Source organism: Carassius gibelio, chromosome B20 (assembly GCF_023724105.1).
Source record: "Carassius gibelio isolate Cgi1373 ecotype wild population from Czech Republic chromosome B20, carGib1.2-hapl.c, whole genome shotgun sequence".
Taxonomy (NCBI): domain Eukaryota; kingdom Metazoa; phylum Chordata; class Actinopteri; order Cypriniformes; family Cyprinidae; genus Carassius; species Carassius gibelio.
Genome location: NC_068415.1, coordinates 9,827,567 through 9,852,574, shown reverse-complemented (window position 1 = coordinate 9,852,574; position 25,008 = coordinate 9,827,567). Strand labels below are relative to the sequence as shown.

Here is a 25,008-nt window from a genome sequence, read left to right as displayed (position 1 = left end):
CGTCTTCACTGACTGTTCTGTTTGAAGCGTGCATCTCAAAGAACCGGTAAGAGGGATCTTTCTCTGTCTATCATGGTGACTACTAGCAAGCATTTAGACAATGTGTGCATCTGTGTCGGTGTTATTTGACACCCAATGACACACGCGATCTTTGCGTCATTTGTTTGGGTGAAGAGCACGCACGCGATGTCTTTGAGGAGGCAATCTGCGTGCATTTTGAGTGTTTTTTCAATAAAAAAGCTCAGCTCTCGTTGGTCTCTTTTTTGAGAAAAAGGAAAAAAAGGCGTCCATCTGCTTCCCGCGGTTCAGGACCAGCAACTACTGAGGCACGGTGGAGAATGAACTCGAATTTCAGGTGGATATGTCTGAATATTTAGACAGGGACTTTCCCTTTCACGCTCGTAATGGCGGCGGACGAGAGAGAGAGCCTCGGGATGATGATGTTATATCTTTAACACTTTCTGATACTGAGGTGTGTGCTCTACTGAGTTTTTACCCAGGAAAAGAAGGAGATATTTGAGGATGGTGAAGAAACTGAGGCTGAGCCTTCTCAATCCTCCTGCTCTGCGTATGTAGAGCTGTTGGAGGTTATAGATCGCGCCATGGCAAAGTTGTACTTGCCATGAAAGTGCGCTAACAGGTGACACCGTGAGGCTGCCTCAATGAGCATTATCTTTCTGAACATAGCCCTCCACCTCAGGTGAGCCTTCCATTTGTGCCTGTTCTCCATACAGAGATCGAAAAGAAAGAGGCCATTTTCTTCTCACATCCATCGGTTTCGGCATAAGAGTTGTGCCGACATCAAGGTGATGTGCGAAAGTGGCTATGAGAGGATGCCCCCTGTAGATATATTTATACGGGGGAGACGTCCTCTCTTAATCTCCCTTTGCTGGTGGTTATGTGTCTACTAATAAACTCTGTGAGTTTCATTTACAGTGTTCAGTTACAGTGTTTACTAAACACTCGTCAGCACCAGTCATCTGGCTTCATGTTCCGGTATTAGGCGGTTGAGATCACAGGTTTCTGCGGGATCCTCCTTGATCATCAGGCCTGGCACAGAACTGCAGGGAATTCCATGGATGTCCGGCCAGGTCACCCTGAGGGGTCTCCTGGTCGCTTAGTTGTGCTGTCGCATCCACAAGGAAGTGGAGGTGGCAGTTACAGAAGTCTTCTTGTATATGCTGCCTCAGGTGATGCTCCCCTCATCAGAAGTTTGTAAAATTTGAGCTTGCCTCTCCCATGCGGTTCAGCCCCTCTACGATGCTTAGGAACCTTTAGGTACACATGCTAAGCTCTGTGTACTTTCTGAAAACCAAATGGTGGTTAGTGTGGACGTGCGCACTTTCTAATATCCATGTAAGTGGTGAGTGTGCATGCAAGACTGCACACTTTCTGTAATCCTGTACGGTAAGGGTTACTGTGGCGAGTGGGGCGGGGCCGAGAGGCGTGGGAACGAGGAGTGAGGCCAGGTGTAGTGATTTGAGATGAGCTACACCTGAGCCCCACCGCTAGTATCGAGTCCCACGTAGGAGATGGAAGGATATAAAACCGGAGTGACGACCGTGAAGGACGAGAGAGGACCAGGCCTGGGACATTATTTTATGTTTTGGTTTTTATTTGTGCGCGTCAGTCGCCGTGAGGGGCTGACGCGCTGTTTTGTGTTTATTTTGAATAATTAAAATGATTTTGATTGTGCGCCGGTTCCCGCCTCCTTCTTCCTGATGAGTAAGAAGTCTTTATCGTTACAGTGGTGCCGAAGCCCGGGAGAAGGAGGGACGCGCTGCTGAAGATCCCTCGCCGCTGTGGTGAATCCGCGGTGCCCTCGAGCTGGCGAGGTACGTGCCGCCATTGACGCTCGAGGCGGTGGGCTGGAGCGAGTTGCCGGGGACGGACGAGCTCGCTGCCGACCGCCCACGACAAGGAGGGGCGGCTGCCGTCCGTGAGGGAGCGGAGGAGTCGGCGCCGTTCGCCAGGGGGCCGGAGCCTGCCGCCTCCGTGACGGAATCCGGAGGGGCAGGGAACGGGGGACTCCTGCCGCTGCCCAAAATCGGAGGAGCCGTCGCCGTCCACCGGGCGGCGGAGGAGTGTCGTGCCGTCCGCCGAGGGCCGTCCAGTGCCACCGCCGGGCACCGCGGAGGAGATCACCCAGCCGGTGGAGGGCCGAGCAGCAGTGCGTCTGGGAACCGGATTTTTTTTTTTTTTTTTTTTTTTTTTTTTTTTTTTTTTTTTTTTTCCTCTCTCCCCTCTCTCGTCCCTGTCGCTCCTCCTTCCATCTCCTTTTCTCTCGCCTCGTCTGTCCTACCCCCAGGTTCCCGCAGGTCCCCGTGAGCGGTCTCCCCCGGAGGGAAGGGGGGGGGGAGTAGAGCGCAGTCTCGGGAGTAACCCCTGGCCTGCGAGGGGCAATGGGGGTATGTGGCGAGTGGGGCGGGGCCGAGAGGCGTGGGAACGAGGAGTGAGGCCAGGTGTAGTGATTTGAGATGAGCTACACCTGAGCCCCACCGCTAGTATCGAGTCCCACGTAGGAGATGGAAGGATATAAAACCGGAGTGACGACCGTGAAGGACGAGAGAGGACCAGGCCTGGGACATTATTTTATGTTTTGGTTTTTATTTGTGCGCGTCAGTCGCCGTGAGGGGCTGACGCGCTGTTTTGTGTTTATTTTGAATAATTAAAATGATTTTGATTGTGCGCCGGTTCCCGCCTCCTTCTTCCTGATGAGTAAGAAGTCTTTATCGTTACAGTTACACACTCCGCCTCGTGCCCTTTCTTAAGATGATTAGACCTTGGTTCCTCGGGCTCCATTCAGCCAGTGTGTATTTGTTTATATACATCAAGCATCGCTTCCCTCAACATGAGGGGCTATTTAGGTGATTCTCGTGGTAAGAATGTTCGCCTATTAGTGCGTTACACTGAAATCGGAGTTTTCCTCTCATGAGACTGAGTTCTCTGTTTTTTCCCCTGAGCATTCCAGCATTATTTCCACAGATCGAGTTGATGACTCTCAAACATACTGTTTTGAGATGCACCATTCCATCTATGAGCTTCTCCATCAGAGTGCAACAAGAGCCCCTCCTTAGAACAGTATTTGTAAATCCATGCTGTGGTAAGTGTGTACGTGAAGTCTTTGTACACTTTCTGAAATCCACGCTGTGGTAAGTTCACACACTAGTATTCTGCATTCTTTCTAAAATTCTACATGGTGAGGGCTTCGCACGGTTGCTTTGTGCCCTTTCTTGAGTTGGTAAAAGCCCCATTCATCTTGGGTGCCACTCCACCTATGTATCCTCGGATACCTATCTAAACAGGGTGTTGCTACTAGGGATCTGTTGAGACAGCTCCTTCAGCAAGCTTATGCAATAGCCAGCGGTAGCCCTTGTGTGAGAAGCAAGACTTGGTATAAAATGCTAGGTTCTTAGCCGTATCCCTTTAAAGGAATCTTTCCTGATTTCAAGCCTTCAGCTCTACCCCGGGGCGAGGCCCTAACGATTAAGTTGGGTATGTATCTTAGGCTTTTGTCCGTAATTGGTACGGTCACAGACAGCAATCTAAACGTCCCAAGGGCATCTTCCATGGAAATGGCAGAGTTGGTACTTAGTGATCACCATGATTCTGGACTGCGCTCCCCTCAGCATGGCGGTGTGGGTAGACTGTTCCCTATAGCGCTCCCTAGAGGACGCAGTTTGAAGTTCCCTCGCACCGGTAATGATGTCAGAGGCTGTCGCCGGGCCAACTCGTTGGTGTTTTTTCAATATATGCTTTAGGCACTGGTCAAGACGAGGTGTTCCCCATTGCATCCCCTAGAGGACGCAGTGTCTCATTCCCTACTCAGGGAACCATGGTTACATTCGTAACCTGAGATGTTTTTCTCACATGAAGATCTAAACAAAAATCCTCTGAGAAATATTTGGGTGCATAGCTGCTAGATTCAATACTTAACACCTGCTGAATGTGACACCAAGTTAAATTATTAATCACAGTAACAGTTTGTCCACACCTCTGAGCTCTTAAAAGTAGGCAGTTGGTCTGAAACTTTAAAAGTTTCACAAGTTGTGGTGGAAAATCAGAGATTGGTTCAAGAAATCTAAGTTAGTAGCACTAGATGCTCTCTCTGAATGGCTAGTATTACTAAGGACACAGTGTTATTAAGAACCAGCCAGCAGGGAAGGTGGTGACCTCCTAAAAGCAGGAGATGAAAGGTAAGAAAAAGAGAGAAAGTGAGCTGTAAAGGAGAGGGGTTAGAGGCCAGGGCAGAGGACAATGCTGTGTTTAACTCAATCAAGCAAAAACACATCCAGCCTGACACAGGTTAATAGAGGTATAGGCCATAAAGACACAGACTGAGAGAGGGAAAAAGAGACAGAGAAAGCAGTACCAGTGAGAGTATACAACTGACAGAGAGAAAATGAAGGCGATATTAAGAAAACAACATCAGCAAAGAGAAATCAGCCAACTGCAGCTCATCGTACCTGAGAGCAGTTATGATTCGCTCCACTGCGTCCAGGACTATGGTCTTTGGCGACAGGTCGCTTGTTCCTACGCTTATTACGAGCAGCTGCTGGACTGGTTCGAGGGGCTGTCTGCCCATGGCCACTAAGACGGCCAGATGGCGCACCTTAGATAGCTCGGATCTGGACAGGTCATAAATGTGATTGTACTTCTGCAAGAGCTCCTAAAAAAAGACAAGAATACAAACACATAAACTTCAGATCATGCCAGGAAAACATTTCTCTCTTTATGTTCCCCATCCTCTGGCAGTAATCAATGAGTAATATGTGTGTGGAGACAAAAACAATGCCTTAAGACAGAGAGACATACAATGGCAGTACACCTGAAGACAAGGAACAAAAGAATTTGTTTGATTGCTGAGAATCGAGGCACAAGCTCATCAAACATACAAAATTCCAAACATAGTGCGCTCCCTACTGAGGCAGATTTTAATGCCGTCATAAGCACATTCCTGGCTCAAAAGCTGTTCCTAAAACATTGTTATGTTTTCTAGCATTCCAGCCAGACATACACTGCCATTCAAAAGTTTGGGGTCAGTAAGATATTTTGTTAAAAATATTAATTAATTTATTAAGCAAGGATGTATTTAATCAAAAATCTAATAACATATTACAGTTTTTAACATTATTAATAATATGTGTGTGTGCTGTATATATGTAATATGTATCAACGTTGCCAAGACAGAACTGCTTGTGATTCCAGCAAACCCATCGTTTCATCACAATTTCACCATCAAGTTAGGCATCTCAACCATAACTCCTTCAAAAACAGCTAAAAGCCTTGGAGTTATTAGTATTATTTCTGAACACATAACCAAACAAGTTTGTACAATAGACTATGTAATTGTAGTTCATGCATCTTTTCTGCAAAGATATTTAACAAATGATTTGTTTAATATTTACATCACGCTGACAATTTAATGTGTGGTGAACTGGTGAAATGAATTAATAAAGAAAAAGTTACTTGCATCATGTTACATTTTCAAGATGATTTGTTAAGACAGCACTACTTATTGTTAACTTAAAATACTTGATTTACTGTATTTTCTATCTTATAAATGCAGCTCTGAGTAGGTAAGTAATCTCAGCGTATTATCTCAATGCACTGCAACAATTTGAAGAATGAAAAAAAAAAAGTATGATTCCATTTGATTAAAATGATTGATGATTATTTAGCAAATGTGTGACCCATGGGCCACAAAACCAGTCATATGGGTTAATTTCTCAAAACTGAGATTTTTGCATCATCTGAAAGCTGAATAAATAAGCATTCCATTGATGCTTTCCATTGATGTTTCCAGTGATTGTTTGTTAGGATGGGACAATATTTGGCCAATATACAATTATGTGAAAATCTGGAATCTGAGGGTGCAAAAAAATCTAAATACTGAGAAAACCACCTTTAAAGTTGTCCAAATGAAGTTCTTAGCAATGCATATCACTAATCAAATGGTAGGAAATATACAAAATATCTTTATGGAAGATTATCTTTACTTAATATAGTAATGATTTTTAGCATAAAAGAAAAAATTATATTATATTTTGACCTATATAATGTTTTTTGGATTATTGCTACAAATATACCCCAGTGACTTTTTCTGTGGTCCAGGGTCACATATTAGTAAATTTTTATAAATATTAGAGTACTGCTCTAATAGCTTAGCACCATGCTAATTTATCATGAATCAATTGTGAGTCAAATATCCATTTGCTGTTCTTTAAAAAAAAGCAGTATTTTAATGAAAAATCTACACCATATTAAAAACATCTTAAGCTACTGTATGAAAATGTTTTTTCGACGGCATGAAAAAAAAATATATTTGTGAATGCATGTTATAGATTTTATTGCTTATGATTTATCCAACCATTTTTTGTTTCTAAAATATTTACCTAGTATGCAGGACTCATTTAAGTCTACAATCTGACTCATTTTTAGTCTACATAAACCAGCCCCTTCAAGCTCGCATTTATCTGCATTCAATATTAAGTGCAAAATCCAATCTCCAACCCATGGATAGAACCAAGTCCAAGTTTTTCTTTTTTGATAATCCATTACACTCAGATGTACATCGAAATATGGAAGAAAAGATCTGTCACTACTTGCATATCATTTTTTATTTAAGTTAGCAGCATTGCTACTTTAATTTAATGACTTCCCCTACACTGGTAGGTTGGAGGCAGCAAGGCAACTGGAACAGAGATTCACACTGCAGTTTCTGGAATCATGCACATTCCTATGGGAGGACGTCGTGTGACACGGTGAGGTTGTGTCGGTAATGAGATGCAGCAGTATCTGCTCGATAAGTGTGCACTGTAAAAATGAATTCATATATTTCCATATACAAATGGCTCCATGTGTGCATTTAAGAAACCACAGGTTGACATGGACTGCCTGCTACTATCCTGTAGACAGGACACAAGCTACAAACCTGCCAATCAATCACAGCCACTGTCACACAGGTCAGGAAAGTGAGAAATTGTGAAGGGGGAGGAAAACAGCATGAAAGAGAGAAAAAGAAAAAAAAGGAGCCTTCTGTGCACGCTTCGTGATCTCCAGCCTGGCCTCTACAGAGAGCTAAACACATACATAAAACACACGAAAAGCAATGTTAAATATAATGTTACATTTTTTTATGTTTATTTTTTATATATCAGCTTAACAAATATAATGATGCATTTCCAATATAAAAGCAGCTATTTATTTTCATATGCATTAAAATAAATTATTATAATAATAATATACAATGTATAATATATAAAATACCATTACAACATAATCTTTCAGAAAGTAGTCTCTTTGCTCACTTATGCACATTTATTTGATTAAAAAAAAAACAGTAAAACAGTTATAATGTTAAATATAATCACAAGTTAACAAGCAATTTTCTAATTTAATACATTTTCAATTTTTAATACATACAAAACAATACTTAAGAAATTATTAGAACAAACTAAAATAGTGCTCAAGAAATATCTTATTAGCAATATTGAAGACGGCCGAGTTGCTTACTATTTTTAGTGGAATCTGCAATATTCTGCAAAATTTTTTTTTTTGTTTTTTTTTTGGATGGATATAAAGTTCAAAAGAACAGCATTTATTTGAAATAGAAATGTTCTATTTCATTATAAAGGTATATAGAAAAACAAACAAAAAACAATGTCACTTTATTATATTGACATTTTAGCAACACTTTACTTAAAGCATTTATGTATAATGATTTATAAAAGATTATTAAGGAGTTTAAAGCATTATAATTATTCATAATTTGCATTGTAATACCTTGTTGTATATAATTATAACCAAATGCATAGTTTAACAATACATTTATAAGTATTATAATGTATTAACTGTGGTTAAAATTATTCATGAGTTTGTACAATGCATTATGGTGCACTGCAAAGCATAAATAATGCATTGACACTTCTTTTTATAATCCAATTATACATAAAAGCTTAAGGTAAAGTGTTTTTATTATATCTAAAGTAAATTATTTAAATATTATATGGATTTGCAGTTGAATTGGAATTTATTTTAGCACTTTTAACAATAAATATTCTTCAAAACTATAATGAATCAAAATTATAAACTAGTTTTCCACCAACCAAATAACTGAGTGAGATTGACTAGTTTATCTGCACATCTTTCTTTTGCGTTCTGTTCAAAAAGTCAGAAAAATCATTAAACTATCCATGAAGTTCACATGTTCAAGCAGTTTTTCATCATTGTTATTGTAATGAATCATCCCCATAACAATAGTGAATTAATCTAAATTCTAAATGGATTTTAATAGTCACCCAAAGGTGACCCTATATTGCAAAAGCTACCCAGAATTGGCCCACAACCTAAAATGAAGAAACATGCTCTTGGTTTTCTGTTTCTAATAACATTCAGTTAGCAATGGACCATTGTTCTGCTGCATATCTACTATTATAATCCCCAACAGTAATGATGTCGCATAATTCGGTCTCATCCAGATTCATCTCGCTGAGAACACTTCACATGCCTGGATTCATCTTATACTGTTTACCTCCAACACTCTCCTGCTGTCATTTACGCACACACGCACATACGTTAACTGTATTTACTTCCAGTTCACACACAGTCTACGGCAGAAGCGTGGCAGATGTCATTGGTTGTTTTTCCCTGTGGTATTCTTGAGCACCAAATCAATGCGGCTCTTACCTTAATGGTGGAAGTGGGTGTGTGTTTATGGCAATGAATGTTTGTAACTTGTTTTCTGCAAACTCTAATCATTCTAACATTATATCAACATAACAATCATTACAATAACATCATCTGAACACTCCAGGGGCCACTGAGCATCAGCGATTAGCCTTTTGATTACAGAGGCTCATTTAGGATGTTTGCCACAGGGCCATGCGTATGGGTCTTTTTTGTATGCATGTGGATGTTTGACTTCCAGGGAGAATAAATAGAAAATGAAGCTGTGAGAGAAAGGAAGAAAAGAGAGGTGCTAAAACATCAAACAACACTTATTAGGCATGAACATGTCCAGAGAAGTATTTGAACACACCATACATGTGTTATGGCATATAGATGTGCATATGTTGATTTGAATGATTAATGTTAATTGTAGAAACAGACTTTAAATATGCTAGTCTGGCATTCTGGAGTATACAGGAGCATTTCTGATTTGATGCTATCAAGTGGATACAATGTGGAAAATACAGTAATAATCACTTTAAAGTGCATTTTTAAATGGAAAAGGCAGTGGCCATTTGCCTTTGTATAGTAGTAAATAAATAGTTAAATGTAACAGTTAAATGTAACAGTAAAATAAACTTTTCAACTGGACAAAAAATAGACAGTTAATATACTTTTAAATTGCAATTAAAATATTTGTTTTACGTAAATACTTTATTATATATATTTTTTTATTTATGTTTTTATGTAATACACTGATAATCAATTTTAAGTTTTTAGTTTTAAGTGGCCCTCCTAATCCTCCATTAAGTTGTCAAATGAGTGGGAAGCAAATAAAAGAAGGGAATAATGATATGATCATGAATTTGACTGACTGTATTTAAAATATATCCACAGCGATTTGCTTATAGATACAGACAGATTTCTTGAAATCTTTTCTTGTACTCACTGGAAATTTTGTCAAATATTTTTATGAGAGAAAAAAAATGTTTTACATTAGACTCACCTTACTGGCTGCTTCAGGGGAAAAGGTAATGGCATCCAAGAAGTTAACAGAATCTACAGGCAGAAGTCGGTCAAAGTATTTGGCACAGGTGTCGCAGGCATGCAGAAAGCCGTGATCACACTGGGGGGCTTTTCCAGCACATGCTGATCCCTTTCCCAGAACAGTTGATGAAGGCAGGTGGCATGTACAGCGCCAGAAGTAAGCATTCCACCTCCCTTAAGGGGGATTCAAGGGGCCAGTTTGGAGATTGGCAGGACGTTCTGGCTGGTCAGTACCGGCTCCAGAGCTTTTAAAGGATCAGAATCCTGATCGGTCAACTTCTTATAGTCCAGACCTAAAGAACAAGACATTATGACTTCAGCAACAGTTGCCACACTTTCTTCTGCAATTACTATTTCTCAGGATGGGTGAGTTCAATGTCTTTAATCAATTTCTATACAGGCACATACCTTAAAGTAAAAAAAAACCCAAAAACAATTTTGCACATTATTCACCAGTTCCCTGAACATGCTGGCCTTTTGTGACCATGCTGTCACAGTATGGGGCAATTTGACATACTGGAATCCACTATGTGAAATTTGAGAATACTTTCTCCATCTCTGCTAATTCAAAATTTATTGGACATTTGTTTTAGTTTCAAGTTTTTATGTGGCTTCTATATGTGTCAATCTATGTGAATAGGTGTAGACTTGGCATGCCTCCAGGATATATCAAGTCAGACAGACAACATTACACTGACACACAAGGCCTCATCAGGGCATTAAATATTGAAACACCTGCCTCTGAGAATGGGCCCATCTCACGACAGGGGCCAGAAGGGCATTCAACACACACACACACACACACACACACACACACACACACACACACACACACATACTCTAACAGACAGGGATGTGAAAAAAAATGTGCGATCTCTCTCCCTTGGGTTGTGGCAGATGCTATGAACAGTCTTTACAGGTCTGTCTGGGAGCATGTATGCGACAGAGTGTGTTTTCGGTGCCTACTAAGTGTAAGTGCTTAAAAGGGAAGGTATATGATTTGAGACAGAAAAGAGTGAGGTGTGAAAATTTCACTCCTGTCCTCTCAAAACACTCTCTCCAAGATTATCAAGTTAAAATGTAAGTAGTTCATGTGACAGCAAAGCTGATTTTTTTTTAAGTTATTACTTCAGTCTTCAGTACCACATGATTCTTCAGTAATGATGCTACTATGCTTGTAAACAGTTGATATTTAAAGGGATACAGTAGTTAAAAATTCTGTCATCAGTTACTCACCCTCATGTAGTTTCAAATCCATAAGACTTTTATTCATCTTCAGAACTGACATCCGAGAGCTTTCTGACCCTGCATAGACAGCATTGCAACTACCACATACAAACCCAAGACATGTAGCAAGGACATTGTTAAAATAACCCATGTGACATCAGTGGTTCAACCTTAAAGGGACAATAAGTAACTTTTTAGGTATTTTATTATCTAAAATCAATATTTGTATTCATAAATATGCCCTCAATGGTGTACAAATACCTATGCCAATGTTTAAACTAATCCTCGTAAATGAAGAATTTATTATCTTTATATACATGGGATGGGTAGGTCGACGGAGGCTTCCATGTAGTTCCGCCATCTTGCAAAACTATAATAGCAGAGAGGGACAAAAAGTACTAAGCCAACGCGTTTCCACAACGCGTTTTCGGTCAGAGCCAGAAACGCAGGTGCAGAGCAGTGAGAGGCGCTTGAAACTGCACCGGCAAGTTTAAAAGTCTGGATTGCATTCTTATTATGGACCATACATTTGCCGCGCCACAGGAGAAGAAAACATCGTCGCCAAAACAGTCAAAAATAGAACGTAAAAGGAAACGTGACCGTAGATTACAGAAAACAAGAGTTAATGTCAGGGAAGCTTTTTCTAGGTGGAAAGAGCTAATGCTGGATAAAGTCAGTGTTACAATCTATATTACAATATTTTTTTTATATCTAACAATGCACATTATTCAGAAAATATAACGAATAAAGAAGACATAACTACTAATTACAATATTTCATGTTTTCCACAGTCAGTAATTCATACTGTAACATTTGTTTGTTTATGGTCATGTTGCAGTTTGTTTGAAATAACACACCTGTTCACCTGAAGGAAAACTCGACGAAGTGCTATTAGAAGACATCCCGTCAAAGCTTTTTGGTACATATCGCCTACCGTAGATGCAACGCGCATTTGAAAAAGCGAGGCACTCGAGAGCAAAATTAGTTTGAATGCAAAATACAATTTCACCACTAGATGGGAGTAATTCCTACTTACTGTCCCTTTAATTTTATGAAGCTACGAGAATACTTATTGTGTGCAGAGAAAACAAAAATAACAACTTAATTCAACAATTGTTCTCTTCCATGTCAGAAGGACTATTTTAATGATATCTTTACTACCTTTCAGGTCCTTGAATGTGCTAGTTTGTTGCTGTCTATGCATGGCCAGAAAGCTCTCAGATTTCTTAATTTGTATTTCCGAAGACATGAGGATGAGTAATTAATGGCAGAATTTTCATTTTTGGGTGAACTATCCCTTTAATGTTTTTGTGGAAACTGTGATACATCTTTTTTTTCTGGTTTCTTTGATGAATATAAAGTTCACATATACAGCAATAACTTGTAACAGAAATCCTGTGCATCATAATAAATGTCTTTACTGTCACTTTTGATAAATCTAATGCATCCTTGCTCCATCTAATTTAAGTCAAAAAGAAAAAGAAAACAATCTTACTGAACCAAAATTGAATAGTAGTTCTCTCTGTCTCACTATATATGTGACCCTGGATCACAAAACATGTCTTAAGTCGCTGGGGTATATTTTTAGCAATAGCCAAAAAAACATTGGGTCAAAACTATTGATTTTTCTTTCATTCCCAAAATCATTAGTATATTAAGTAAAGATCATGTTCATGAAGATATTTTGTAAATTTCCTACCATAAATATATCAAAACGTAATTTTTGATTAGTAATATGCATTGCTAAGAATTCATTTGGACAAATTCAAAAGCCAATTTTCTCAGTATATTATGTGTATGTATGCATATTTACATTTATGTATTTTAAGCAGACATTACTAACTGCAGGCACATCATATTAAGAATCATATTAAGAACTAATTATTGGGTATGCGCACCAGTTGTAAATCTGGATAACATTTCACATAAGTATAACTCTCATGCAGTTATTAGTGAATGATTCCTGTTAAGTTTGCCATTATCACCTGCTTCACATACAATTCCCTGATACTGGAAAGAGAGAGAGAGAGAGAGAGAGAGAGAGAGAGAGAGAGAGGTAGCTATGAACCCATTCAAACCTCACTCCGTGTACTTCATCTCATGTACTTCACAATAATATTTATTTTCTTATCAGAAAAGAACAAAAATGCATTGTATGCGGGCTAATTAACATTCCTCTATTACTTTCATTGGCACCTTCACAGCTCAGTGACCCATTTCCTGTTGCTCAGCTGGAGAGAGATGTGTCATTACATGGGAAATTTCTGGTTACGGTGTTGATTGACATGCTTGCAAGCAGGAGCTGATTTATCGCTTCATTTGTGTTACCAGGTCAGCTAGGTATCGACTGAATCCTCTTTTCTTTAAAACGATTTCACAGACATTTCACTGCCAGGCTATAACCAATGTTTTTGCAAAACACAGTTTAAAGATTTAGTTTTCAAATCTGATCTTTAAACCTGACTACCATTTTGGCAGTGATGAAATCTGATCCATTTGTTTAGATTTTGGCTGTTACTCACCAACAGCGATAGTTTTGAGCTTCTTGAGCAGTTTGAGGTATTTAGTCATGTGCGTGTAGAATGACTCTGGGTCTGTCTTTAGGGTCTCAAACAGGCCCAGAGCCTCCATTCTGTACTCGATGTCTTTGGTGGAAATCCTGAAGGAAGAGAGAAATGAGAGATGGATGGAGATGCAAGACTGAAAGGTGAGAGAAATGAAACAATGCACAGTCGTAACCAAGGTCTGTTGAAGCAGTGATCACTCAACCTTTGAAAATTGCTTGTAGAGAATCAATTAAGGCAATGCACAGGCATTTTTCCCCCCAATCATCCCCCGAACCAGATGAGGTACATTGAGGTCGTAGTTAATACGCTGTGATGGCCCACTTGTGCTGGAGAATTGATTTTGTTTAATCTAAAAGAACTTCGCCAAACTACTTAAAGGCCATTAAACTTTATTCACTGTGGTTTGACCACTTCAGGACCAAAAAAATAATAACTTTCAAGCAGTGAATTATAGCCTATGGCCAGCGTTTACCGACCCACAATAAATCTGATGTCAGGTTTGGATTCTATGGGTGTCATGTTTTATGTTAGCGCTGCTCTGATTTCCATAATTTATCTCCACGGTGACTTCATAAGCAGGCGAGCGGACTGGCCCTCCACCTCGCTCTAATTGAATGGCTTTTCAGTAAAGATAAACAGCTTTACTGCACCACAGAAATATCCCATAGCAATTCTGATGCATGGAAATGTTTTATAGAGTTGGGTTATCAATAAATTACTATGCGAACCTTCAATGACTGCCAAGTCCATTCATCCAGCAGGTCTGCTGATGCTGTACGTGAGGGCATAACGGGATGGAGAAAGAGTCGTAGACAGAAAGAGAGAGAAAAGACATAAAAAGCATGCTGACTCGATGGAGTCAGATAAGTGGGCTGCGCAGACCTCCACAGGGGCAGAGAAAAGGGCCACTTAAAAAAAAAGTCTTTGCTTCTGTATTTTCTGTTTGCACATTTTTAACATTGTTATTGGCATTTTTTTATTATTGTTTTGGACAATGCAAGACAATGATCTGAAATGCAAGCAAGTATATAAGAGAACGGCTGAATGGAAGTAAAAGTTTTCAAATGACAGTAAATTCTTAACATAAACTCCACTAAAACGCTGATGGAGGAATCTGAAATGTGCTAGCATGCTCATAAATACAAATGTCACAAATGAAGCAGTTCTGCAAATGAGAGAAAATTTTAATAAATAACTACACTAAGTATTTTGCTGCTGTTATTGGTGATAATTGCTTTCTTCAATGGATTCATGAAACATGCAAATGTAAAAATGTATTTAATTTAAATCTCTGTATTGTTTTATTTTATTTTTTTTACTTTTACGCATTCATAAGTTGTGGTTGAAGTTCTTATTACATTTAGTGTAAAAATATGCAAAATAATACATTGGGGTGCAGCACTGTAGATTACTTTCTATAGAATATTAGAGGCATAAATCACGTTTCTATTGTTAGAACCATGGTGTCTGTAAGATTTGTAAAATGTTGATTTTAAAGTCTCTTATTTGATTAAAGGTACAGTAAAAATAGCAAACTTTCAAATATTACACATTACAGTAACTGTTTTATATTTCAATATATTTTAAAATGCTATTTTAAAGCTGAATTTTCAGTAGGCATTACTCCCGTAAAGAAATCATTGCAATGTTCTGATCTGATTATGTTTTCACAATGGTGGCCTATGGCACTTTAAATCACCTTGATAAGCCCAACACCTATTACAATAAAAAGGACTATAAAAATGTATTTCTTTGTTTAGTGACCAGAAGGACACTTTTACATTACATCACTGTTCTAGCCAAATGCACAGAAACATTCATAGAGTACAAACAGGTCTCAGAATGTGTGTAGGTAAACACTATTCCTGCATGTTCTTATCGTGTTACAGCTAATCATATTCAGCGTTAATTGAACAAAATGAGTGAGCTGCAGGGTGCATGTGGCCATTTGGACAGAGATCAACCCCTATCCATTGTCTACAGATTGTAACCCCTATAGACCTTAACTTATGTTTAATGGATATGACTATATTGGCTGGAGGCAAAACATCCAGGGGCAAGAAAGAGCAATGCAGAGAGAGAAATGCAACACAAGCTGGAAAACAACAACAGGGCAGAACAAAGTGAGGAAAAGAGAAAGAAGATAGCGGAGACAAAACAGGTAGGACAGAAATTACAGGAAGGAAATGCGGCAGGGGAGAGATAAAGAGGGAAAGAGGAGCCTCTGACTGCAGTCTGCTTATTAACACAGAATAACTGCTTTTAACAGGATCAATACTTCACTAAACACAGCAGCCATTAATCCTGTCTCCTCCTGCAGTTACAAACCCAAGAACGGAGAAAGGGTGTATGTGAGAGACACAGAGGCAGAGGCTGAACTCAAACTGAATTCTTCACTCAAGGGCCGACTGAGGCTGGCCACTGATCACTGACCCTTTTCAATATATATGTTCATTATTGTAAAAACAATTATTTACAGTCCCCTAATTTGATTGGTCAATCAACAGTCCAACAACATACAGGGTACAACTAGGCTACAAATGTATTTGTGTGCCTCCATCTTTGGTTGAAAATTTGTGTAAACCTCAGCTTAATTAATAAACTAGAAACGTGTAGTGTCTTCTACTGAATCATGAATTTGAAAATTTGAATAAAAACCCATTTGAAGCCTTTCACGCAGAGTTTGGTAAGTGTATCCTCAGGGTCCACAGGGCACCTAACAAAGCATGCTGGGCAGAATAAGGTCAAAACCCTATAGTACATTAATCTGCATTGAAAAAGTAATCAAAGAAAATATCTAAAACCGAGTGACCTCAAGTATCATATTCAAGTTCCTAAAACCCATTAAATTAATTCTGGGAAGAGCCCATTCAGGTGGTCCAAAGCATGAGTAATATGACTGAAATGACTAACAAGAACCTGGCTTAGCCAAGTGATCAGTGCACAAAAATAAATGACTAAAACAAACTGCAATTTTATTTGGCTCCAAAGATTTGGTGCAGACTGAACAATCAGGCTGGCATCAAGGCAAAATAGATATAGACAAAGCAGTTGTCCAGAGAAAGCACCATCATTTTGAACTGACCATCTGTCCTATGTAGGATTCAGGAAAACTGTCCCACAGTTTGTCCTGATTACCGACTGCGTTAAAACTCACATACAGTATGACAAAAGGGTTTAACTCTTTCACATTTCGAGTGAATATGTATCAATAAATCTAGCCAAAAATGTGGAAAACGTTTAATAGACCAAATTGTCTATTGTAATAAAATAAATCTAAGCATTTATATAACTCTGCTGTGCCTTGTGACATAATAAACAAAATCAACCATCAGAAAAAACTAAAACAAAGAACTGGCCCTTTTCCAATGCCTTTGAAATAGCATTATATAAACATATCATATACAAATCATGGAAACTGAGTAAATAACATAAACGATGCAAAATATGTGTTTACAAGTCCTCATCAGTCAGAAAAGCCTATTTGCTGACAAATTAGCAAACAGAAACCGCAATACAATAAAACTTTTGTGTAATTGCCAAAGTTGCTCAAACTCCCCCTGGTGCCACTCTCCTTTGATAACATCTTTGATGGGGGGGATTTTAGAGATTTCATGTTCTACACAGAGCTACGAAAAAACCAAACCAACAAAATAAAACAGAAGCCTTGGGGATGCTAATGAGCATGCAAGGACTCTCACAGGCAGAAAAAAACAACAACAACAAAAAACATTCACAGTAAATCAGTTTCACCCAAGCAATCTGTACTAAATAAACGAAGTCAAATGAGTGCATGTTTATGTGGAGGGAGAGAGAGAGAGAGAGAGATTCAGGGTGATTAAACCCGGTGAGAGATGGAGAGGGAGTTGATTAAACCAGGCTTTGAACAATGATTCAGCGACAAATTTACCGTGCAGCGAGCTCAGGAGAGTGGATTTTGTTTGTGTGTGGATTTTCAAAGCTGTATTAAACTGACTGCAAAACTATTTAAGAAATACTATTCTAGCCTTAATACTAAAATGTAGTTCTGGAAAATCGCACAAACCGATCGCCTGGAAGCCAGTCACTGCAATCGATCCGTGCAATCTTCTGTTTGCGCCTCTAGAGCACAGGGGTCGCAAGGTTCTGACCTGCCGGGGGCCTCACGTCGAGGAAATAAAAACTGTTACTCGTGGAAGACACTGCTTCTAACTGAGGTTTTGCAGGCTCATTTCTCTGAAAAAGTGTTGTGTGTGCAGTAAATCTTGAGTGTGAGTGGTGCTAAAGTCTGCTGTGTGTGTATGTGTTTGTGTGAGAAAGTATGAGTGTCTTACCCGCTATCACAGAATCTTGAGGTGTGTCATGTGCACTTCTCAGAGAGGGATGCTGTACCACTGAGCCAGAGAACGAGAGATCCCATACACACTCTTATCCAATGTCCTAGATAATCAGGTATGAAGAACAGATCAAATAAAAGACTGATAAAGAGGTAGAAAGAAAAACTTAGACAGACAGACAGACAGACAGAAAGACAGACAGACAGACAGGCAGACAGACGGATAGATAGATAGATAGATAGATAGATAGATAGATAGATAGATAGATAGATAGATAGATAGATAGATAGATAGATAGATAGATAGATAGATAGATAGATAGATAGATAGATAGATAGATAGATAGATAGATAGAACACAGCTGTAACATATTTCTAACAATCCTGACCCGTCTTGCTCTGAAAGAATGTTTGATCCCTTTTCTGGTTGCTCTTGCAAATCAGATCTGGCCTGAGCTGCTGGAACTTCATTCTGCAGTTCCTACAGTAAGTGTTGCCCGATGACAAACCTTGCCAGGCTTTAGTCAACCCAGACCTGTGACTCCACTCCTCACAAAACTGAGTCTCAGTCTCTGTGAGCCAGGACTCTGGTTTGGATCAAAAGATCAATCCTGAAACATGAGCTTTTATTCTAGAGACCAGCGGAAAGTCATATTCAAAGGACAGCCAGATTAAAAGCTGCAGGATGTGTGTCATTCTCTTTCAACTCTGGACACATTCACTGTGAATGACAAGCATCTGCAAAGTTGTAATCTAGGCAAAAGGTCACTTCACAATGTTATATTAAAGATAACTTTACCTTTAATGTAAAATGTGAAAAATATTAAATAATCCAAGACGAACATCGATATACAAATATATACAAAACATATATGGAAAAAAAATAAAATTAAATAATATAAATATATATTATCTATTGTTCTCTTAAGGTCACTATATACTAGAAAAAAAAAATTCATTGTACACAGGCACACAGTACCTACTCCACCAGTCCCGGAATAGTCTCTTTCTTGTACTGGTTGTCTCTGCTAAATCTCTTCACATCAACTCCACGGCCGAGTCCCTGTAGCACCTGAGCTTGAGTCAAATCTAGTCTCAATTGACTAATCGGGGCCTGCAGTTCCTCATCTGCTCAATCCCATTCAGCGTTGTCTGTCACATGCTTGGTCACAAGATGAATAAGCTCTCTAGGATCAGCCTACATGGAAACAAAAGTCAAAGAATCAATAGTGTTAAAACAAGCAGTGAGTAAGACTGCAAAAACAGTGCTTTACTATGCAAAGTAGAATCCTACTTGGCACATTCTCTCCATAAAAATTAATCCAATTTATTCAACCACAAAACATTCTATTTCCAGGATTAAACTAAATTGTGAATCTCAGATTCATAATGTGGTCTCACACTTCTCGACCTGTACAGTACACAGCCTCCATTATTACTGTACACTATTGTAATCGTTATGCTAAGTAAGAATTTGAATTCAGTGTAATCTAGTTTGCCACAAGGAGATATGAACAGGTTAAGAGTCTTGACAGAAGAACAGGTTCTAGAATGATTACTCACTAATCTATATGGAAATTATTTAAACAGCATGTTATGAGTATAACAGACTCTGATAATGCGAAGCTGTGTGGGATTGTGCATTAATGAAGTTTGACCATTAAACAGCACATGTTTTAAGCTGACTATACGGCAAGTATAATAAGACAGTTTAGAGGTAAAGAACAAGGTACAAGAAAATAAAAACATTAAAAGAAACCGAGCACAATGACAGACAAGTCTGTTAGGGAAAATAAAGCACAGAGCATGATAAAAGTGTGACAGGATTAGCGAAGCCCGTCCTATTGGATTGGTTGCTATACGCATTGATTATCCTATCACTGCATAGTGATCACATATAAATATAGCAGTTAGGTGGTATGACATCATGAGACACGCCCCTTTTTGCTGCGTCATTTGTAGTTGCCGGTCAGAGCATAGAGTTGGATAAACCTTGCAGCTGGTGCTTGGTTGGTACCATGAGCTGCACAGATTCAACAATATACAAAAGTATTAAATGACAGAAAAAAAAAAAAGATTTCTTATTAGTTTTAATTAACAATATCAACACTGGTTTATCCTCACTGCATGCATGTCCTGAATGTAGCCTGTCAAAACTGAATTTACCATGTTGGCATCTACTACTCTGGCTACTTCTTCCAACTGACACACCATTCTTTAGGTTAGTTGTGTCCAGAAAAGACTGGTGACTCATTTTTAGGTCACCGGTTGAGAGCCACTGATCTGTGGGATGCAGAAACGAGACGTGATGGATGGCTACGGCAAGCATTTGAACCTCCTCTCCAAGAAAAGCTCTTTCATGATGAAACGTCTTTATCCAGATATTCCCTTTTTTGTCTCTGCCTCACACTTTGTCTTTAGAGAGTGACAATCCAACCACAAGCAAGACTAAACCTGTAGTTTATCTGTCAATTCCCATCCATCTTTTGCTCTTCTTGTTGTTCACACCTGCCCTGTGTTATGTGTGCATGCAATAGGGTTCTCCGCGGGCCTTAGTGTGCATGTGAACCATAATAACTAACCCTGCGGCTGATGCGCTCAGAAATTCAGGTGGGCTTTAGATGGTAATTACCTCTAATGATGTTAAAAGACCTTTTTGGACAGGTTAATGTGTGGGGTTCACTGCATATTTGCATGTTTTTAGTCTGAAGTGCAGTAAAATAACAGGCTTATCGCATTTTGCATTCGCATCACATCTATTTATGATAAATGTCCTCAGGTGTGTGTACAAGAGTGCAGAGGTGGCCGGTTTAGTGCCTCCCCGTAGGGCCTCAAATATAATGCTTGATCATTCAAATTTTACGATTACAATTTTTTTGAATCGCAAATCAAAATAATGATAACTGCGGCATCTGAAAACACTCAAAAGGTTTGGGCGGAAAACTAGAGGGTGCTTACAAACACCTATTTAAATATAATGGGCATGCGGGTGGTCTGAATATGTACTTTTTGTGTTTGCTGTAGGCTATGATGAACGGTTGTATACTCTGTGGCTCGCTCTCACCCTGACAATTATGCTAAACAGTGTTTTGATTCCTTTTCTCAAAGACAGAAGCGAGCAACTTGGCTTTGCCCACAAAAAATCCAGTAGGATGGGGTTTATTTAAATTAATATTTTTGTAAAATAAATAAATAAAAATCAAAGCATTGCCTACTAATGCTTAATGCGTAAAAAACAGAAAAGGACCCAAAAAAAACAAACAAACATGAACATACTGTAGTGTACAGTTAAAAGGAACATCCATCAACATCAAATAAAAGGCTGATAACTAATCACCGCATCCTCGCTGGTACTCAGAATGCAATATTAAATTACAAGCTCGCACTGTGTATGAAAGACACAGCACTGGCTGTAAATGCGTCAATCGTTAATAATGTGTTTATCAAGCAACAATATCTCTGTAAGTATATTTCAAAAACCAAAGGTAGTCTTTTAGCTGTCGTGCCATTTTATAATCATACTGGAGTTCTGTCTGTTATTCCACATTAGCGAATGGATGCGTGGTATAGTATATATGGGCTGGTAACTGAAACTTTGGCAATACAAACCCTTCGGGGGTGATTCATGAACTAATGTGTCCTGAGCAAGACATTTAACCCTAGACACTTGATGGAGATTAGGCGGATAGGATGCCAATGTGGAAAAAATATGACAGAAAATGGGTTTTATTTCAAATTCTTAATTCATTACTTCTTCACTATCTTTACCTATGATACTGCAAGGCAGATTAGGAAAAAAAAAAGTAATGTTTTAGGGTATCGTACCTGTAGTAAATCTATTAAAACTGAATCTACTACAGAAGATGATTACAAATAATAGTTTTTAATTTAACAGATTTTAAATTATGATAAAAATAAATTGATATGATAGTTATAAATGTATTAGAATTTGAAATTTGATCATTTTTACACATATACAAAAACAAAGTTTGGTGGCAGCAATATATATATTTATATATATATGTTTTAAAAATAAATTTTCTATTCATTAAAGAATCCTGGAAAAAAATTATGCATCATGGTTTCCAAAAATATAAGTCAGCACAACTTGTTTTTTTAAGACTGAAAATAAGAAATGTTTCTTTAGGATCAAAACAGCATATTAGAAGTGTTTCTAAACAAACTTGTTAACTTTTTTTCTGGCGGTTTTAATAAAATAGACTTTGTTTTTCTGTACAAAGTCAAAGTTACGAGTTTTAACTTTACACTTTACACTCCATTTATGTGTTTATGACATGGTATATGGAAAAATAACTGTTTGAATAATGTTTATATATAATGTTATATATAATATGCACATACAGCATAGCATAGGCTTTTTTCATAGTTTGATGAGAATGTATAAATTTACTTTTCAAATTTATTAACAGAACCATGTGGAGTAGTGCAGAAGAATTTTGGACAAGCCAAGCCAAGACTAATACCTTTGTTTTAAACAAAGATCCATCTAAACATAAGTAACTCCAAAGATCGCAGATCTTTTCTTTGGATGAATAAAAGTAGAAAGCATGCATTTCCAAAGATGCACTGCCTTAATTTAAGACATGCGCTGCTTTCCATTTCAACAGATTCAAGAACAGAAAACAACACCCAGTTACGGGAGAAAACACTTGCTCACTGTTAGTAGGGCGTCACAGTACAACAGGATCACAGACTCATTCCTACACAGAGAACATAATTATGCACTTAGATTTGAAAGAAACATCTTGTTGGGCTTAATTTGCAATGCAAAGGCAGCGCGCCGTATAAGATGGAGCAGAATTCATCCAGAGGCCCGACTGCATGCTCCTACGGACCTACTTACTTTCAATAACAACACGTGCATGTGCTGCCTGTGATAGTGATGATGTCTGAGGGGGATCTGCTTGAAAAAAGGGCAGAGAAAGCAAAGGAAAGCACAAGGATGGATGTGTGACAGGCGCGAGAGAGATTATGTGTTACGTGAGAGAGAACAAGGAGGTTTAAATTAAGAGAAAAGGACGGATAAATGGATTACCATAAAGGAAATAAGTGGAGGGAGGGAGAGAAAAGGCAAATGAAGAGACAAATGAATAAAGACGGTACGAATTTAAGAGGTACAAATGTCGGGGGCGTTAGAGGCCTGTCGTACAGCTTGCATGCCGCAAGACCATCTCCTTCAACAAATATCAGCAAACACCAATTGAAATGTCACTTGGAAAGAGAACAGATGAAAATAAAACACACAGAACATCATATTCTTTCTCTTTCCATCAGCGGTAATGGATTTTCTCTAGCATTTAACCAATGCCACACAGAGGTACATTACCATCCATTAGGAAGAGTGCGCATGTTCATGCGGATGTGTGAATTGCCATACGGTGTACAGTAAACACTGGCCACTTATTACCTCAGCTTCTTTTTAGAAAAAAACAAAAAAACATTCTTAGTGCACGTGTGGGCAGCAGCGTGGGGCTGTGGATTCAGAGAACTGGAACCTTGAAAAGATCTACGAACAATCATTTCCTTCCATTAGCTTTTGTATTGCTCTTTACAGGGGCAAGCCATTTAAAGTTTCCAGCTCGGACGTCAAAGACATTGAAAAAAGGAACAAGCTAAATTATATACCTTAAGGGTCTGTCATTATTTTATTTCCTGCCGAGGCGCAATCGAAACACAGCTAAAATCACATAAAATGGAAGCAGACAATATACTTGTGACATGCATTCTTTGAGTGTGTTTTGTTTATCGCACACTCCTGGAGCAGCCCTGGGATTAACTGCGGCGCTCAAGGGTGAAACGGTTCTCGAGTGCTTTAACATTTCTTTTTTCTTGTCCTTACACAGACTCACTAAGCCTGTTTTTTGACTGGAGACATCCAGTATAGTTTGGCCGTCATCGCAGCTACATTACAAAAGTTTGGGGTCAGTAACATTTTATTCAGCAAAGACATATAACATTTATATAACTCTTATGATGTTACAAAATGTTTCTATTTCAAAGAAATGCTCTTCTTTTGAACTGCATATTCATCAAATAATTATTTAGTTTACTGTTTCCACAAAAGCTATTAGGCAGCACAACTGTTATGAACAATGATGAAATGATAGTAAAAAAATAAAAAATTCTTAATCACCAAATCAGCATATTAGAATGATTTATGAAGGATCTTTGACGCTGAAGACTAGAGTAATAGCTGCTGTAAATCAGAGGGAAACAAATCTGAATGTATCAAATAAAAAGTTAATTTAAAAAGTATAATAATATAATATAATATAATATAATATAATATAATATAATATAATATAATATAATATTTCACAATATTACTGTTTTTAATAAATGGATCCTTAGTGAGCATAAGATTCTTTTTCAAAATAAAAAATAAAAAATAATAAAAATCACCACTGGCCTAAAGTGAAAAAACAATTTTTTTTTTCATTTGCAGGCAATGTTAATAGTAAGAAAAAAAATTCACATTTTTAACCAGTTTTAACTCATAACTCATTATTTCCCTAAACATTTAAAGGGATGTTTCACCCAAAAATAAAAATGCTGTTCCTTCAAACAGTTCCTGTGGAAAATAAAATAATATATTTTGAAAAATATATTATGTTTGTTTGTTTTTTTGTCAATATAATGTCTGTCATTGAGGTTCACTGTTGTTGGACCCCAGTATTCTTCAAATTTATAGGTTATACATGTTTGGAACAACTTGATGATAAGTAAATGACAGAATAGTCATTTTGAGGCCAGGTAAAATGCCACTTTGCATACTGAACACTTGATCTTCCTGCAAACAGTGACTTTTTTATCTGTGATGAAACTATGACAGAGCCACAGTGCTGCTTTATATTTTTCACACTGCGATATAATTACAAGAACATTTCCTTGTGTTTTTTGTCATCCAAGCTGTTCAGCCCTTAGCTAAGCAGAGAGCTGCTAACTAAGTGACAGCTCTCAGAAAAGAACTGTGAAGGCTCTGAAACAAACACAGACGGTTTCAAGCTCACAAAAGCAAAAAGTTTAATGACTTGAGTTCACAGAATTAGCTTGCAGGTCTAGTTCATTAAAACAAAATGTCTTCAAACTGTCAATCTTGTGTCAGCAGCCAAGTGTTCACCGAAACTTTGTTTAAATATTCAAATACCAACTTCCGAATTA

The 25,008-nt window shown here is 38.2% G+C and overlaps 1 pseudogene; it reads right to left on the bottom strand.

Annotated features, from left to right (window-relative positions):
• The window catches only part of LOC127983515 (NBAS subunit of NRZ tethering complex-like), a 153,968-nt pseudogene that overhangs the window by 53,262 nt on the left and 75,698 nt on the right, over nt 1-25,008 (bottom strand).